The sequence below is a fragment of the Mustela lutreola genome, chromosome 8 (genome assembly GCF_030435805.1).
Source record: "Mustela lutreola isolate mMusLut2 chromosome 8, mMusLut2.pri, whole genome shotgun sequence".
In the NCBI taxonomy this organism is placed as follows: Eukaryota; Metazoa; Chordata; class Mammalia; order Carnivora; family Mustelidae; genus Mustela; species Mustela lutreola.
This window is the reverse complement of record NC_081297.1, coordinates 149,773,531-149,791,276: the sequence shown is the minus strand read 5'-3', so window position 1 is coordinate 149,791,276 and position 17,746 is coordinate 149,773,531. Positions and strand designations below refer to the sequence as shown.

At 59.7% G+C, this 17,746-nt stretch overlaps 1 long non-coding RNA gene across 2 annotated transcripts in view; it reads left to right on the top strand.

The window, feature by feature from the left end:
- Positions 1 to 17,424, top strand: part of LOC131839634 (uncharacterized) — a 32,070-nt gene extending 14,646 nt beyond the window's left edge. The window contains exons 2-3 of one of the 2 annotated variants that reach the window (XR_009357026.1): positions 15,701 to 15,881; positions 17,108 to 17,424. This is a non-coding gene — a long non-coding RNA (uncharacterized LOC131839634). Of the gene's footprint in view, positions 1 to 15,700; positions 15,882 to 16,982 lie in introns of both variants that reach the window. The other variant, XR_009357024.1, reaches the window with a different exon arrangement.
- The last annotated feature ends 322 nt before the right edge of the window (positions 17,425 to 17,746 follow it).

Below are 17,746 nucleotides of genomic sequence, written 5' to 3'. Positions count from 1 at the left end.
GGATATGCAACTTAAAAATGTCAGTAGCATCCTAAAATAATAAAAAAAATTGAAGATGCCACAGGACAAAGTTGCTGTTTTTCTTCCAAAACATTCCATAGGGTCTCAAAGATTTACCAGGCCTGTATGGTGATTATAAGCCTCAAAGGACATGTAAATCTGAAAAAAAGTGACTAGATATTTTTGAACTGGATGCCTCAGTAGTAGAAACAACATGATCCTCCTTAAATTAGTGGGTAAAAAGCACTAGTGTTTTCCAGGGAGCCTGACCAGTTGGTAGTCACGTACTAGAGAAGGCCAAAGAGTAATTGAGTGAATTGGGAAGGAAAAGATGAGGAGCTTGCCCCCCATGTGTTGATATGTATCAGAAAGCTGTGGAGTTAGGACAGGGTGATAGACACGCCAGCCGGAGGGGGCAGTCACCCAGGACAGACCAAAGATGATGGAACCAATAAAGCAGCAGAGTTGATACAGCACCGGGGAGAAAAATACAGATTTTTTTCCCCAATAAATGGTGTTTGGAAAAACTATCATTATTATCTCTCGTACTCAAAAATAATATCCAGGTGGATTAAAAACTAAATATTAAATTTTGAATATTTTAGGAGAGACTTTTTTTTTTTAAAGATTTCATTTATTTACTTGAAATGTCAAGAGAAAGAGTGGGAGTGGGGGAGGGGCAGAGGGAGAAGGGGAAGCAGACTCCCGCGGAGCAGGGAGCCAGAGCTGGGACTCGATCCCAGCAGCCTGGGATCGTGGCCTGAGCCGAAGACAGATGCTTAACTGAGTAACCCAGGCGCCCAGGAGAGGCCTTTTCCATAGCGCTATCAGGGATGGAAGTCCTGGATGAGATCATGCTCTTCAGAATGTAGTCAAGTGTGAAGCGCCTGCTTGTGAGTGCTTGTCTGTGCTCAGAAACAGTGAGTGAAGCCGTCAGCAGGAAAGAGTAGCAGGAAAAATGCAAAACCAGGCTCCGGAGACATCCGCTGCGCTCCCAGCCCCCGGCGAGTACAGTAACGTGGCTCCTGGGTGGTGAGCAGTTGTGCGGGACAGAGGACCGGAGGCGGGGAGACAGGTAAGCATCCTCACTGGCGCTGGCGGCCCGCAGAGCTCCACGCGCAGAGAGAGAGGAAGCAGGACAGAGGCTCGTGCCCTCGGCTCTGAATCTGGGTGGAGGGCTGGACGCCATCCCTTCGACCGCCTGTATCTGAAAATCTGCCGGTTCAGGGCTTGAATCTGTATTTTCCATGTAGTCCCCAAAACTCTCTCGGGTACATTATTCTGCACCCAGGTTTCCAGGCCTCGAAGGTCCAGGTTGAAGGAAACGCAGCCTCCTCCGTGACTCCCGCACCCGCCAGCGCGTGCCCCGCTGCGGACACTGTGGACGCCCAGACACACGGGCGGACGGGCTCATGTGGGTTCGGAGCACGTGTCCTGCGTGGCACTGTAAGAGCGTGTCAGACATGGAGAGGAACTGGGACACTATTAGAAATGAGAGCTTAGGAGAAGAGAAAGAGTTAACCACAAGAAATGAGAACGGTAACAACAACACCCAGAGCTGACGCACAGAGGGACATCAAGGAGCTTGACAGCGGACGAGGGACCCGCGGAGGCGAGGGAGACGGGTCGACGGCGGCGCAGATGCAGGCGACGCGTGGGCCCCGCAGCCTGGCGGGGAGACCCCGCAGTGGCACCCCAGGTGTGTTGGAGGGCGGGCGGTGGTGACGAGGGTCCGGAGAGCCCTTGGGGAACCGAGGAGGCCTCCACGTGTGGCGTGAGGCTAAGCTACACTCCTGCTCCGCGTGCTGCCGTGACATCTGCTGGGAGGACCGCCCTGGAAGACCCACAGGCAACATTGGAACTATTTATGGTTCCTTCGGGATATGAGGACATGGTTGCCTTATAAGCCCGTTGTGTAAAATATAACACAAACCAGTATTCGTGGTCTATATATATATTCTTAATGATAAAACCCAAATTAGACTTTGAAATAGTCTGCTGTGATATTCCAGCTTTTCAGTTAGATTTTAAGCGCGTGGTCCTTGCCCAGGACTGGTGTTTCTTGGGCCCCGGGGCGGTCGGCCCTGACCCGCGACCCCCTACCCCGCCGCCGAGGCAGCACCGATTCCCGGTTATACACCCACCGCAGGGTACGTGAGTCCTGTCCGTCCCCGTCCTCATGGCGTAAACAGACGTTCAGGTGATGGGCCATCAGACGGCTGGAGAGTGATGCGGCTTATTTTTTTTTTTTTTTCTTATCCCATTACTTACAAATAACACTAAGCATCTTTTCATGCGTTCAGTGGACGTGTGTGTTTCCTGTGTCTGAAAACGGCCCCGGTCCTGGGCCTGCTGTCCTTTGGCTCATTTTTACTCTTGGGTTGGACACGTTTATTGCAAATGAAGCGACAGCCAGTTTTCGGTCATATGTCGGAAAACGTTTACCTCTCTATTTAGGTTTTGTGGTTCTTTCTGACATTTTTAATTTTGGGAAAAAAAAAAAAAAGCCCATTTCTATTCAGTTAAAGTAGAAAGACTCTCCTGCACCGCATCTCCTTTGCACCTTTGTCCAAAAAGTCAGGAGTTCGTATGTGTCTGGGTATCGTTCTGGGCTCTCTCGACTCTTTCTCTCCGGACATCTTCACACCCAGAGGACGCTGTCCCGGCTCCCGTATTCCGCAGAAAGAATTGGGCACTGCGCGTTCCTGATGCTGGGGCCTCGCTGGGCTCTTGGCACTACGGGTGCCCCTGGGGAGCCTCCGCGAGCGTCCCCTTCCTGTGCAGGGACAGCGACGCTCTTCAGGGACCACCGTCTGGGTCCCCTGTCCTTCATGCCCAGTGTTTCCACGTCGTTTTCATTTTTACTCTTCGGTGAAGCCGTTCTCGGCGAGAGACGCATCTGGCACCCTCACTCCATCTCAGTCAGGAGCGAGCGTCTGCTCTCTCTCTAATCCTGACATTTTCGGACAATTGAACAACACGTGAATGAACAGGCTGAGTCCTTATGGACGTCCGGGGTGACGGGCAGAAGCAGACACGACCCGGTTGCAGAGAAATCCCGCAGGAGGTAGCAGACCCGCCTCCATGCAGGAGGCCGGAAGTTGGGTCCCTTGCTGGGCTGGGCACAAGGGCTGGTTTCCAAGGAACGGGCTGGGAAAGGAGACACGGTAGCCGGGCCGTGGAGAAACGGGCCGCTAGTGGGAACCTTGTGGTGGAGGTCAGGAGCAGGGTTGACAAGTCACGTGGGTGTCTTGTGCCCCTGACACGATGTGTTGAGAAGGGCGTCTCCCTCTGCTATTTTTCCAGAAACCCACAACCCCGGTCCAACCACGAAGGAACAATAGGAAAATCGGAGCTCAGGGACATTCTATGGGATGCGTGACCTGTCCTCTTCGGGATGTTCAAGGTCACAGAAAACAAGGGAAGACTGAGAAATCGGGGGACAGAGACCGGGAAAACGTGCCAATTGGGTACAGTGCGAGGTTCTGGATTAGAATCAAGGGAACAAAGAGGGCTTAGCGGGAAAACTGGCAAATAAGCTGGAGTTTCATTTAGAAAATGATCTGAGGCGTCGCCGACACCACGGACACAGAGGAGAGGACAAGCTCTCAGCACGTGGGGGGTCAGTCGGGCATCTGCACGGAAGAAATCGTCCGGGTCCTGCTTTCCACCTTGCAGGAAAGTCACTTCCGGAGGGACTGCGGTCTACAGGTGCAAAGGACAGCTTTCGGAAGAAGGCAGGGGAGCCCACCTCTGGTCTTAGTGACGGCAGACTTTTTTACACAAGACCTAAGCTGGGAAACTGACCGACCGGGTTATATCGAAACTCAGAATCCCACTCCTCAGAAGACACCGTGCAGGAGCAGAAGACAACGGACAGAGTGGGGGAGACGTTCGCCGCGCAGCGGTCCGACGCTGGCCTCGGGGCCAACTAACTACATAAGAGCCCCGAGTTAATGAGGAAGAGAAGACAATTCCCATAAAAGAGCGCAACGTGTCACTCTTCCCAGCGGGGGACTCCCACGTGGGCCGTGCACACGCGCCGCCTCCGTGAGCTGCCCCACACCTCCGCCACCACGGGGAGGACCCAACGGAGCATGAACATTGCTGCCAAGGACGGTGACGTCACCATCGCTTTGGGACAATGTTTGCTAGTAACTGGTAAGGCCCCGACCCGGCACGTCCTGCCACAGAGCTGTTCGGTCCCCAGGCTGGACCCAGCAGAACCGAGGACACGTCCACCACAAGCCACAGATGGAGACATGGACGGCGGCGCGTCTCCTGACGCCCCCGGTGGCTGGCCACCTGCGTGCCCCACAGAACAGGTCCAGCCACGTCGCCGCAGCCACAGGGTGGAATCCTGCTCAGCCGCGAGAACGGGTGAGACTCAGCCTCGCTCCACGGGAGACTGAGGAATCTTGCAAACGTGGTCAAGCCAAGGAAGCGGGACCCAAAGGACACACGTGCTGGGCACCACGGACAGGACGTGTGAGGCGGGGGGAGGGTCTGTCCTCCTACAGGCGGGATGGGGGCACCGGTTAGGGGAAAGGGGTGGTCGCTGGATGGGAGCACCGCAGGCCTCAGAGGACGATTGTGTCCTGCCCCTGGACTTATGGTTTGGTTCCGTGGTTGTGTTATGTGGGTGTGTTACCCTTTTGATATCTTCCTCTAGTGTGGCAAGAAGTTGTTGAAAGAGATTTTACTTCTTTTTTTTTTTTTTTAAAGATTTTATTTATTTATTTGACAGACAGAGATCACAAGCAGGCAGAGAGGCAGGCAGAGAGAGGAGGAAGCAGGCTCCTGCTGAGCAAGGAGCCCGATGCGGGGCTCGATCCCAGGACCCTGAGACCATGACCTGAGCCGGAGGCAGAGGCTTTAACCCACTGAGCCACCCAGGTGCTCTTTTTTTTTTTTTTTTTTTTTTTTTTTTAAGTAGTCTCCGCACCCAGTGTGGAGCCCAGTGCGGAATCTGAACTCACAACCCTGAGATCAAGACCTGAGCCGAGTTCAAGAGTCTGACACTTGACTGACTGAGCCCCCCAGACGCTTTTATAAATGTCGTATTTTGATTTGCTAAAGCAAGGTGGTGGGTACAAGGTGGTTTATTATTTCCTTCTGTAGTTTTGTTTCACATTTGAAATAATTTTAATAAAATAGTATATTAGGTATTACATATGTGTTTTATAACATACATATTATGTATGCATTTTGTGTAGTATGTATTATGTATATTTTATATCATATATTACATATACTTTTTCTTAAGATTTTATTTGTTTGAGAGTGAGCGAGCAGAGCGAGAGCACACACAGACGTTGGGGGAGCAGAGGCGGAGGCGGAGGGAGAAGCAGGCTCCCGGCTGACCAGGGCGCCGGACGCAGGACTCCACCCCAGGACCCCGGGCTCATGGCCGGAGCTGAGGCAGGCGCGTCACCGACTGAGTCCCCAGGTGGCCCCATAGGCATTTTCATAGAACACGTGCGCGTACTTTGTATAATGTACGTGTGTGGACGTCACGCACATGGAGGCACCCGAGCAGACAGACACGTGGGCCGTGGATAGTTCCAGAAGGTCACGCAGGGCAGGCCGGGTTCAATGGGACCTACCCTGGAGCCCCAGCGGCAGATGCCCCTGGGACCCCTTGGGGGGCCCCCACCCCTGTGCTTTGTGGCAACTTCTTTAAACTTTGCAAGGGTATTTCTCTGCATTTCTTTCTTTCCTTCCTGTAAAAATGTCACTGTTCTGCCTGGGGCTCTACTGGTGTGGTTTTCTCGGGGATCCACGGGATGTGTCACAGAACTCGCCGAGGGCTCTGCCCCACGGGATTCGGTGAGTGTAGCTCCAACATCGTGACGCGGCCGGGCGTCTTTCTCGTCTGCGTGTGTGAGCCGAGCAGCCCCCACTGCACGAACTTCCCGGCCAACCAGCCTTTCTCAGAGTTTCTGGGGCAAGGGCTGCGCGCTGGCGGGAGCCGCGGTGTGCAGACGGTTCCCTGGAGGGGTGCCCCGAGTCACCCCCGCCTCCCCCGGAGATGCAGCTGTTGCCTGGAGCTGACCACTTAAACACCCTCGGGAGCCGGGTGTCGAGATGTGGGGCTAATTCTCGTCACCACAGGGCCTTCACTTATCCGGGCGACCTTGGGTGACTCATTAAACCTCCCCAGGCCCCACTGTCTTCGTCTGTAAGACGAAGGGGCCGTGGGAGACGGCCAGTGGGGAGGCCTGCGAGCCCCTGCCCCCTCCTGTGTGCTGGCGCCGGGCCCGGTCCCCGCTGTCCACGGTGCAAACGAGGACCCTACGTGAACTGTTGGGAACGCAAAGATGTTGACGTGAGACAATGTGTATCCTCAGGTAGAGAGTAGTTACAGTCTTCAGTGAACGAGAAAACGACCTAAAATGATAACAGATCCGAGCAAATCCCCTTGATGACAAAACACGGAATATAATCCAGACGCGGTCCTCTGTGGCTGCAAAACGGCATGTTCTGAAGGTCTCGGAGCCGCAGCAGACGTGGTTCATCCTCGACCGCCCGCGGTTTGGAGGGACGCCGGTGCCGCCGCCGCCTTCTCGCCTTCTCAGCCTGCCAGAGGAGCTGAGCTGGAAGATATTTAATACTGAACCGTAATTGGATTCAGGGCTCATTATTCAGGAGCAGGCACGGGTTCTGGCCCATGGTAATTATTAAAATCATGTTTATGCCAAGTAATGCAATGGACGTCACCTACTTCTGACCCGGCTGCACACGGAGGGTGGGGGAGGCGATGTCTTACATGATATCAATTGGATTTAGGACGTGTTTGTGCTGCGGCAGGAACGTGAGGTCTGTTCACGGGGATTCGCCGGGCAGCTGGCGGGCGGGCGGCTGTGGGGCTGCTCACCCCGCCCAGGTCCGAGGGACCCCAGGTCCGGGGGTCTTGGCAGGGGCTCCTTTTGGCTACAGGACAAAATCCTGATTTCCGGGCCTGGACCGGGGACCTCCTCGGCTGGGCCCCTGCTTGCCTTTGGTCAGTCGCCAAGCAGAGAGGGAAAGTAGGGCTCAGCCCTGGGGCGGCGGCAGAGGGGAGCTCCCCGGGGGCCCCCCTAGTGCTGGCCAGCGGTGGGAGAAGTGAAGCGCGCCCCATCTCCCGCAGACACGTCTCCTCTTGCTTTGGTTGCTGGATACGGGGCTGGGATCCATGATGGGGAAGGACCCAGGTGTCCCCGGCTCTCTCCACTTGCTCGCCCAGAACCCCTGCCCTCGTGGGGCCTGGGAGCCGTGTCTGGAGTCCACGCAGGCGAGGGTCTTGCCAGCGTCTCCCCTGCAGCCGTTTTGCCCCCTCCATGCCCATGGCCGTGCGGGCTCCGTGTCTGTCTCCTGCTGCGGCCGCTGACCCGGGAGGGGTCCGAGGGAGCCATGTCCCCAGGGTCTCCGCATGCCTGAGCTCAGAGGCTGCGGCCCTGCTTCCACCCTCCTCACACTTGGCCGTTCAGCCCTGGTGCTCGGCTTCTTGGGCCCACAGGGACTCGGTCCCTCGTGAGTCCTCACCCACCTGTCCCACGGACCTCAGGACTCAGAGGGAGTCTGGGGACTGCACCGGCTCCCACCCGGGCCTGTTTTACCCACGCTCACCAGCTCACACCCTGGGAGGTGAAGTCAGCTCCCCGAGGCCGGGCGGCTGTGTGCACGGACGCTCCGAGCAGCCAGACGCGGGCCTGGAGACGCCTGGGGGAGGCAGACGCAGGCTCACGGATCTAGAGTGGCTGCCGTCCGGTCCGTCTCCTCCTGCTCTCAGGGGTGCCTGGGACCTGCCTGATCGTCAGACTCTTCCCCAGAACGGAGAGCGTCCTGCAAGCTCCCAGAAGGCCGCACTGGAGGCCGTGAACACGGTGTCGTTACTCGCCGTAACAGCGTGTCCTGATCAGGGCAAGGAGACTGGTTTTCAGCTGGAAATCTGCTAGTCCCAATCTCTTAAAGCTCATTCACTGTTCTGTTTCAGTTCCTCTGCCGAACGCCTTTGCGGGAGGAATTGTGACTGCTGTGGGTGATCTGTGGGCTGGTGACGCCGGCAGATTGCGAGCCGGGTGGCAGAGCGTGGCGTTGGTGCCGGCTGACTCACTGGGGGGACAGACGAGCATGGGGGCGTAATTAAGAACTCGGCGGAAGAACATCCCTCATTTCCAACGCGCGGTCCTTACAGGCTGCGGCCGGCGCGTTCCTGCTGCCATCGGTGTGCGCGCGTGCGCAGATACGGATGTGGCTTTTCTGTTTGGGGACAACCGACCTCTGTGGCCTGCGCGTTACTTCTTGAGGGCCATGTGGCAGCCCTGGACAGAGGTCTGTGGAGACGGGGTTCGGCGGTCTGGGGGATGATTGGGAAGATGCAGGTCCTGATGGGGGGGGGATGGGGTTGGGAGGTGGGAGCCCCGGGATGAGGCTGGCATCACGATCCATGCGGCCTGACCTGCTGCCCGTGGTCACTGGGCATGGGAGCTTGGGTCCAGGCTGCTGGGTGTGGGGCTCTGACCCTCAGGTGCCCTCAGCCTGGGGGACACTGCTCAGTGAGAAGGCTGGGACAATCTGGAAAGGGGTCAACATTGTCAATCCAACAGCCCCGTCCCCACTGCGCTCAGGCTGGGGCCAGAAGCCAGGCTCCTGGGGAGAAGCACGGGGAAGGTGCTGGACAGCTGCCGGCTGCGGGAGTGGATGCAGAAACCCCATGGGCTCTGGAGGGGGGGTGGGTGCTCTGCCCCACGGTCACGGTCATCCTAGGGCACAGAGATGCTCTGTGAGCCAAGCTCAGCCTGCGAAGCCCCAGCTCCTGGAGTTCTGGGGATCAGTCACCCCTTGGGGCGAGAGTCAGCAGCCGCCTCTGACCTCTGGGCGGGCACCTCGTGTTTTTGACCGTGATGCGGGCAAGAGCCTCAGGGCCGTCCAAGGCTGCCGAGCATGAACCGCAGGGGGAGATCCGCAGGACCCATCCAGCTTCCTCCCCTCCCCGAGCCTGGCCAGCCCTGGCCGGTGGCTTTCTCCTTCGTCCCTCTGACCTCCGTGGAATATCGTAACTACGACGAGCGAGACGGGAAAACCAAGCATTCCGGTGCAGGGCTGTTCCCGAGCTGGGGCAGAGACTCCGCCGTCTCCCGGGGGCGTCCTGCAGCCCGCAGGACAGTCCCCTGCAGCATCCGTCTTCCACCAACCCACTGGGTTCCCGGAGCCTCCCCAAGAGATGCAAGCGTCCCGGAGTTTGCCTGGCCCCTTGTCGTCTGTGTGGGCTGAGCGGGTCCTCCAGGTTCGCGGGTTGCCATCCTAACCTTGCGTACGGGGTCTTCACACAGGTGAACGAGGGCGTACGGGGTCAGGAGCAGGCCCAGATTCAGCTGTTGGGGTCCTGACAGGAAGAGGAGCTCTGGACCAGAACACACTCGAGGGGACAGCGCTGTGAGGACATGGGCAAGGACTGCGGCCACGCGCCCAGGACAGCGGCCTCAGGAGGACCAGCCCTGTGGCCCCGGGATCTGGGACTCCAGCTTCCGGGGCCCGGAGACCACTGACAGCCTCGGTCACGCCGCCTGGGCTGCGGCCATTGGTTGCAGCCACGGGAGGTGACGGAAAAGCCCCCTCATGGGGTTCGGTCACCTGTGTAGAAGACCACTCACAATGACAGGTGCAGAAGAGCCGGAACAGGAGGCTCGCAGGCCCGGGAACAGCCGCTAGCCCCCGTCCCACCTCACACCTGCTCCGCAGGACCCGGGGCCCAGGCTGGCGACGGCGCCCCCTTCACGCCGCCTAGCTGACCCTGATACTTGTTCCTAAGTCACGTCTTCCTTCCTCATGGAAACTTTTAATATGGGGAAAAAATAAGATTCTAACTATAGAAATCAGATAAAAAGGGAAATAAAACACCAGAGCTTGCTGCTGATCAGTAAAAGTTCAAAAATAGATAAATATTATACATTCCATCAAAGATTTACAATTAATTACCATTTTCATACCATTGAAGTTGTCAACGAGTTTGATTACTATTCTCAATTATAGACTTTGCAACCCCCTCCTCCCCGAAGTACAAGTGACATTTCTAATTGCTGATCTAAGAATCCGCTTCCCAAAATAGACGGAGAAGACAAACATAAGTGTGACGGATGATGAAGCTCCGGGACGCGGTGCGGAGCTGCGGGCCCCGCGGCGGCGTGGGCGGGGGAGGGACAGGCCGGCTCTGCGGCCACAGACCCGGCAGGGAGGCGTCCCCGAGCCCAGCCCGGTCACTGCGCACCCCCCTTTCACGTCTCCATCCCTAAGTGCGGACGTGCGGCAGGACACCTGGCAGGTGTCCCTGGACCCTCAGTCGGAGGCAGGTGGCCTGGGAAGCGAGGTTACCTGAATTGTCTCAATGTTCCCGCGGCTGGGAGAGCACGGGTGACCTTCCCAGGGTGCGAGCCAGAGCCAGAGGGGGTCCCGATGCAGGGTCGCTGCTCCCCCTGCAGCCACAAACCCTCTCCCTTGGCAGTGTGACGCATGTGGCCAGAGTGGGGAGAGCCTCCCCAGCCCCTCATCCACAGGGGCGCCTCGTCCCTTGGCTTCTCTCTGCTGAGGACCCACAGATGGTGATTCCCGGTGCGGCCGCCCCCTTGAGCCACGGACCCACCCACGTCCCACACGTCCAGCCGTCAGCCCCCACCCGGCCCCTCCAGTGCCTCACGCACAAGCAGGCACACTGCCTCCTCCTGCCCCACACCCGCTGTCCTGTCTTGTGGTCCTTGCGCGGCTCCTGGTTCTGTACCCCAGGACGTGGCGTAGGACCCCCGACGCCAGGCACTCCGCCCACCCGACCCTCTGCCCGCGGCCAGCCAGCCCGTCCTGTTCCTTGAACCCCAAGAGCACTGGCGGAGTGCACACGCCTCACTCCCACACCGGGCTGGGCTGTGTCTCTCCTGGCGCCTGCACTGGCCTGTCCCCTTCTCTGGGGGCCAAAGGCCTTAGGTCAGAGCTGCTGGCCCTGTCCACAGAGAAGCCATGTGAGGCTCAAGGACCAGCTGCAGGACACAGCCAGCACGTGGCAGAGCCGGACGGGAGCTCCCTCCCCACCTGCTGCCTCTGTATCTGTCCTCCCCGCGAGGACATGGACCACCAGACACCGGGGTAGGTGGAGGTGACCCCAGAGCGCACAGGGAAGCACAGAGCATGCTCCGAATGATGGGTGACCATCCAGGCCGTGGGGCCAAGTGCCGTGGATGAGATGACGTGGGGCTCACGCCGTTTGGATGGAGACCACCCCGTGGAGGTCCCACGAGAGCGCATCGTGGCCTCAGCTGCCCCAGCTGGGCTCTGCCCCCGCAGTCCCTCGCCGTCTTGGGCAAGTGGCCAGATCTCCGAGGGCCAGCCTTCCACACCTGTGAACGCAGGCTCTGACGCAGGCCCGGCTCCGCTCCATGGCCGGTCACTAAGTCCTCGCTAAGTCCTCCCGTTCCGGATTAGGGAGCAGGTGTCGAATTCCCGCCGGTGCAGTGAGTTCCCACACCCGCACGCACCGTGCGCCCCACGTGTGGACGAGCGCGACGGAGGACCCTGGAGCCGACCCAGCCGTCGGCCCCACCGGGCGCTCCGCACACACGGCCTCAGTCATCCTGCGGTGTCCAAGCCCGGCGCTGCTTCTCGGGGATGAGATGTGGTCACGGAGGTCAGGTCAAGCGAGGCCTTGCCCCTGGGCGTGGGGTGAGAAGGTCCCCCAGCACCTCGGAGGGTGTGTGGAGCCTGGGGTGGCCGGGGCCCCGGGCACAGGAGTCTGGCTGCAAGGGTCCCCCCGTCCGACCAGCTGGTCGGCGTAGCCCTGAGAGGTCTGTGCTGAGCGTGGTGAGGGGCTCGGGCCGGAGGCCTCTGGGGGGCGTCCTCACACCTGCCCTGGGCACGGGCTCAGCGTTCCTGGGCATCCCGGGGCGTGCGCACTGCTCAGGTTAATTTCGCGGGTCACATGGGCGCCGGATGTCTGGTTCAGGGTGATTTGGGGTGTGTCTGCGCAGTGTTTCTGGAGGTGAGCGGCGGACGGAGCACGGAGTGAAGCAGCTCACGGTCCCCGGGATGCCGGCCACTGAGGCCCAAACAGGGCAGAAAGGCAGAGGGAGCATCTGTTGTGTCTCCTGACAGATAAGCCAGGACGCTGGACTTCTGCCCCAGCCTGGGGTCACACTGTCAGCTCTCCTGGGTCCCCCGCGGACAGACGTTGGGTCCTGGGACATCTCAGCCTCCGGAACCACGTGCACAGATTCCTGCAATAAACTGTTGTGCCCACGCCCTGCTGGCTCTGTTTCTGGAACACACTCCTCGGACGGCACCTGGAGCTGCCGCGCCCCGGGGGCAGGTGTAGCAGACATCCATGTTCCCAGGACAGGTCACAGCCCCTCTGTGAGGGGCACCAGGGGATGCGGAGGCCACTCGCTCCGCCCCTCGGGGGTCTTGGGCTGGGGGAGGGCACCGCAGAGGAGCTCTAGTCCTCACGGCGGTCAGTCGGGGGAGGGGAGGCTGTGTCACCAGACCCAGGATGGGACCGCATCTGATTTTTATTACTCAGCCTGGGTCAGCTATTTCATTAAAAATTAGAAGTTCCTGTTTAATCATTTGTGTGGCTCTGACTCATATCTGATGAGAGGTTTGCATGATCACCCATAAATTTAAGTGCTTATTTAAGAAAAAAAATCAGTGATGGAAATTTATGATCAATCGTGTAAAGTTTTAGAACCCAACACTGAGCTGCCAGAGGCCACCGGAAGTCTCCTGGCTTGGGAGGGGCTCAGAGAAGCAGGGCCCCCTCTGGGAGCCGCCATGTCCCTGGCCGTTGGTGGTTGACGTGTCCCTGGTCACTGTTGGTGGTTCACCCGGCCACAGGTGAAACGGTGTAGGGTGTGGCCTCGCTCAGCCAGAGGAGTAGGGAGGCCCAGAGCCCCCGGCTGCCGTGTTCACACTGTCGTGCTCCTCGCGGAGCGGAACCAAGAAGGGACGGCGTCTGTGTCCCTCACGAGCCTGCGGACCGTGGGCCGTGAGGAGGCGGCACTGTGGTGGGTGTTGGAAGGGAAACTTCCTCGTTTCCAGGAGGGTCCCTGCCTCAGGGTTGAGTGTGTGTCTCCTTTCCTCCGCGATGCTCCCGCCTGCAGAAAGTGGTCCGATCCTGCTCAGCTGGCCCAGCCCCATCCCCGGCCCCACAGCACCCAGGGGAGCCCGGCCCTACACCTCTGCGCTCAGAGCAGGACGCCAGCACATTCCCCCAGCTCAGCAGGTGCCCTGGAGTCCACTACCTGCCACAGTGGGCCCGTCTTCTCTTACGGGGTTGGTATGTTCACGTACTTACCTGTGACTTTGCCTCGACTCCATCAGCTTGAGTCCTTTAGGTCTCCCCTGGTCCTCAATCAGGGCGGCCAGCTGGTCTCCATTTATCTCAGACTTGGCTTGTTTGAAAACAGAAGGTCCCCGAACTTGGGATCTCGGGTACCCCCTTCTGCACGTACGGGTCAGAGGGGACATGCTAGTCCTGGACAACATCCTGCCTGCACACGGGGGACACGCAGGGGACATGCAGGGGACACTTGGAGACATGTGGGAGACATGCTGGAGATACACAGGGGATACACAGGGGACACACAGGGGACACGCAGGGGACACAGGGGACACTTGGGGGACACGTGGGGACGTGGTTCCTGCCCGCCCACCACCCGCAGGCTGCCGTCCCGAAGAAGGCCCCGATGTGGCCAGGCTGCGTGTTCACGAGCGTTTGACGGGTGTGAGCAGGAGTTATGGAACACACTTCCTGCTGCAGCGATGGCCCTGAGCAAGCCGGCACACACCCGGTCGTCGCTGGGGGGTTGGGGGGTCCTGGGCAGCTCAGCCACCACACGGGTTTCCTGCCATCCGCCCCAGGACCGCAGTCAGGGAGCACTGGGCACTGGGCTCCGCGGGCGCTCCTTGTGCCGGGGCTGCGGCCGGTCCTGTCCACGTTAATGACGCCGCCGGTGAGGGTAGGCGGCTGGGCCTCCGAGGCGGGGCAGGGTCCAGCGTGGTAAAACAACACGGGGACGCATGGAGGCACAGCTCTGCCAGCCCGATGGCCCACGGGAACAGCAACACAGCTTCGCTACTCATGGGCTGAAGCCGTGCTCCCAGCACAGTCCTCATTCTGGCATGGACGTGTCTTCTGCGCACTCAGAGAAACGCACTTTTCCTTTCCACGACTATCGGTTATTTCCGTGGAAAACCTTTAAATAGAACCGAGTCACCCACAGCCGCGGCTCCCCCAGCCTGGCAGTGCACAGGAGGCGGGTATCCCTCCAGCACCCAGGACCCTAGGGCGCCCAAAGGGGTGGCAGGTGACAGAGCCGGGGGATGCTTGGCGGGACTCCCTTCCCTGCAGGCAGGGGCTCCTCCAGGGCCGCCCCTGAGTCCGGCTCCTACCCCTCCCCCGCTCCTCGCCCCTCCCCCTTGTGGTCACTTGTTCCCATCCTAAAGTCAAGTCCCTCAGACATTCCTCTGAGTTCCGGGGAAGTAGATGGGCACAGACAGTCCCTCCACCACAAAGTCGCGCACGGACAACCTGTCCCGTGTCCCTCCCGTCCACTCCTCCATTCACGGCTCCCCGGGCCACGCCGGCACCAGCCGGGCTCAGGGAGGCGGTGGGGAGAGGAGACACAGTCTCAGCCCTCCGGATGGCACTGGCCGCAGCAGGTGAGCCGAGGGAGGGGCTCCCGCAGAGGGAGGGGAGGCTCCGGAGCAGGAAAGGGGGCGCGGGGCGGTGGGCGTGTCTGCGTGGCCTGAGCAGGCTGTGTGTCCCTTGGGCGCCCCTGGAAATGGAGCCGATGTATCAGAGGAGACGGCGCTGGGGACGGTGGTGCCGGCCGGGACGCTGCGGCTGATTTCGTCCCGTGCTCATTTGTATGTTCTTTGGGGACCCCGGTGATGCATTAGCCCCGGGACCCCTTTATAATGCCGCTGCCGACAGACGGTCCTGCCGTTTGTGCCCGTCAGTCAAACAGCGGGGGGCGCGACTCCACGCAAATTATATCTATTTTACTCTTAAAAGCCACTTTTGGAAGAATGTGCGAGGAGTGTATGTGCCTCCCTTGATTATGCTGATAAAGCCGCCTTGGCCGCGGCAGGGAGAGATCCGGGACAGAAGGTGTCAGGTCCGGCACGCGCTCGACGGCACGTGTGTTCTTCTGTAGACCTGACACTCGGTCAGACCGAGCTGTCTTACACGAAGGCGGAGGGGGACAGGCACGGAACGGGCCGTTCTGCTACATCATAAAAACCGGAAACCCAGGACGACGCCAGTGCGTTGGGTGAAAAGTGAACCCTTCATCCCGTCAGGATGCTTCAGGACTGGGAAGGCCTCAACTCTGGGCTTCGGATCGCAGCGGGCAGACGGCCGTGGAGGCGTGGCGGCTGGGGTTCTATCTGGGGGGGTGGGGGGAGTAGATGGCACGTCCGCACTGGTGTGGGGCCGTCAGGACGCTGCCGATGTCATCCATGATGACGGGCAAAGACAGAAGGGGCCAGACGGGGCCGGCCATCCACTGCCGTGCGTGGCCCCAAATGCACATTTCCTGCCCAAGAGCGGTTCCAAGAAGGGCGCTGCCACGCACAGGAAGCTGGGGGCTCGTCTTCCCCCCTTGTTCCGTGACCCACCCCTGAACATCCTCGTCCAGCGGCTCCCCTGACCAGTCCCTCTCCTTCCCGCCCAAAGTCAGGTCGTCTGAGAGGCACACCTTCACCATCCGTGGCGTGAGTGTGCGGCAGGAGGACGAGCAGCCAGGAGCCCTCCGCTGACCGGCCAAGCTGTGTGCCCCAGTCCCCACGTGGAGTCCTCAGCCCAGGATGCAGAGTGGGACTGTGCTCGGAGACAGGGTCTCTGCAGAGGATCTCAGGTAAGATGAGGCCACTAGGGTGGGCCTGAGCCTCTCCTAAGAAGAGATTAGGACACAGACACACCCACAGGGACGGCCACATGAGGACACAGGGACAGACGCCGCGTGCACGTCTAGAGGCCTCAGGAGGAACCAGCCCCATCCATGTCTGACCTGGGACGCGGGGCCTAGACACTGCAGGACAGCTAAAGGGCACGGTTCAAGCAGCCGGCTTGTGGTCTTTGTTAGGCGGCTCGGCTGACTGACGCACCCACCGTCCACCCACCAGGGCCAGCAGCCCCGGCCCCACACACTTTCTGGTAATTGTCCTCTTCGTCCTGGCCAAGTGGGACACCGCAGTGGCAGCACAGGAGAGAACCTTCGCCCGGGGTAGGGGATGGAAGGCAGGCAGACGTCCCTGCAGAGACGGGGTGCGGCGGATCTTCACGCTGCGGCAGGAGAGCGGGTTCTGGGGGTCACTCCTTTACGGGGAGGCATCTCCGGGGAGCAGGAGGTGCCGGAGTCGCCTGTGCCTGTGCCTCAAGCCGCAGACGGTCCTGCCCCTTTGCCCGTAATTCAGCCTCAGGCGCGGGATTCGGAACATGATCCTAGATGCACTCGGAGATTTCTGTGGGAAGACCCTGAGGTCACCCATGTGTAGGAGGAACGAATGGCCAGTTTACCAAAAGATCCCGTCTGCTCTTAATTGAACACAAATCACTCACAAAATAGTCCCTCCTGCACACGTCTGTTTGCTCACAATCTGTCCCCTCCCCCTGGAATGTCACCCCAGAACACTGGCACCTGGTCTGTGCCCAGCCCCCAGCCCACTCCGGGGCCCCACCCCATCCCCAGGTCCCCACGCTGTTCCTGGGCTCCCACGTCATTCCGGGGCCCCCACCCCATTCCCCAGTCCCTACCCTACTCCTGGGCCCCCACCCAACTCCCGGGCCCTGCCCTGTTCCCGGCGCCCACCCTACTCCCCAGCCTCCGCCCGGTTCAGAAGGCGGCACTGAACCTGACCACCTCTTCCCTCCCCCAGTATCCGATGGGGTGGAATTAACCATTCCCTTTAGTTCTGATGTTCTTTGAGTCTTTCATTTTATTTTTGGGTAAAATTAGGTGAGAAGAAAGCTTCCTCTGTGTAACAGTCACTTCTGAAGAAAAGGCCAATTAAATTGTTCCTATGGGGCTGTGTCTCCGTTCACGTAAGAAGAAACCGTTTCTACAGAGCGTTTCCTCCCCAGGACCGGACCTGCGTGCTGAGCAAGAAAGGCCTTTCGTTCATTCACCGCTGGGATCGACGGACGGCGGTCGAGGCCGAGAGGGGACGTCGTGCACGGGCAGGAGCGTGCTCGCGTCGCGTGTGTGTGCATGTGGCAGCGTGTGACTGTGCTCGTGCATGGGAGCGTCATACGCGGAGGGGCTCGGCCACTTCGGGAAGGATGAGGGGTCCTGCTGTCTGTGGGGAGCAGACCCAGAGAGGGAAAACCAACGGCCCACGCTTCGTGTGTCCTGTTCCGCAGAAGAACCGAGAAATTGCACAGACTTCCTTGTTAAAACTCATGGAATAGAAGAGACGTACCAGTGAGACACAAGCGTCCACGCGCAGACACTCGAGCACACGAAGGGACAGGCGCTCCCGGTCACAGTGGGCTCGCTGCCCGGCCCTTTCCTTCCCTCAGATCCAATCCCTGGGGGCCCGGTCATCCCTGGGCGTCCCGAAATCCCTGCTGTGCTCCTGTGACTCCGCGGCCTGTCCGGGGTCTTCCTGCTTCCTTCTCTTCCCCCCGGGGGCTCCGGCGAGCTGTGGCCCCTGCCAGCCCCCCGACTCCCCACCTCCTCCGCCCCATGGGTCCCGCCCGCCAGCAGCCCCGGCGTCTCAG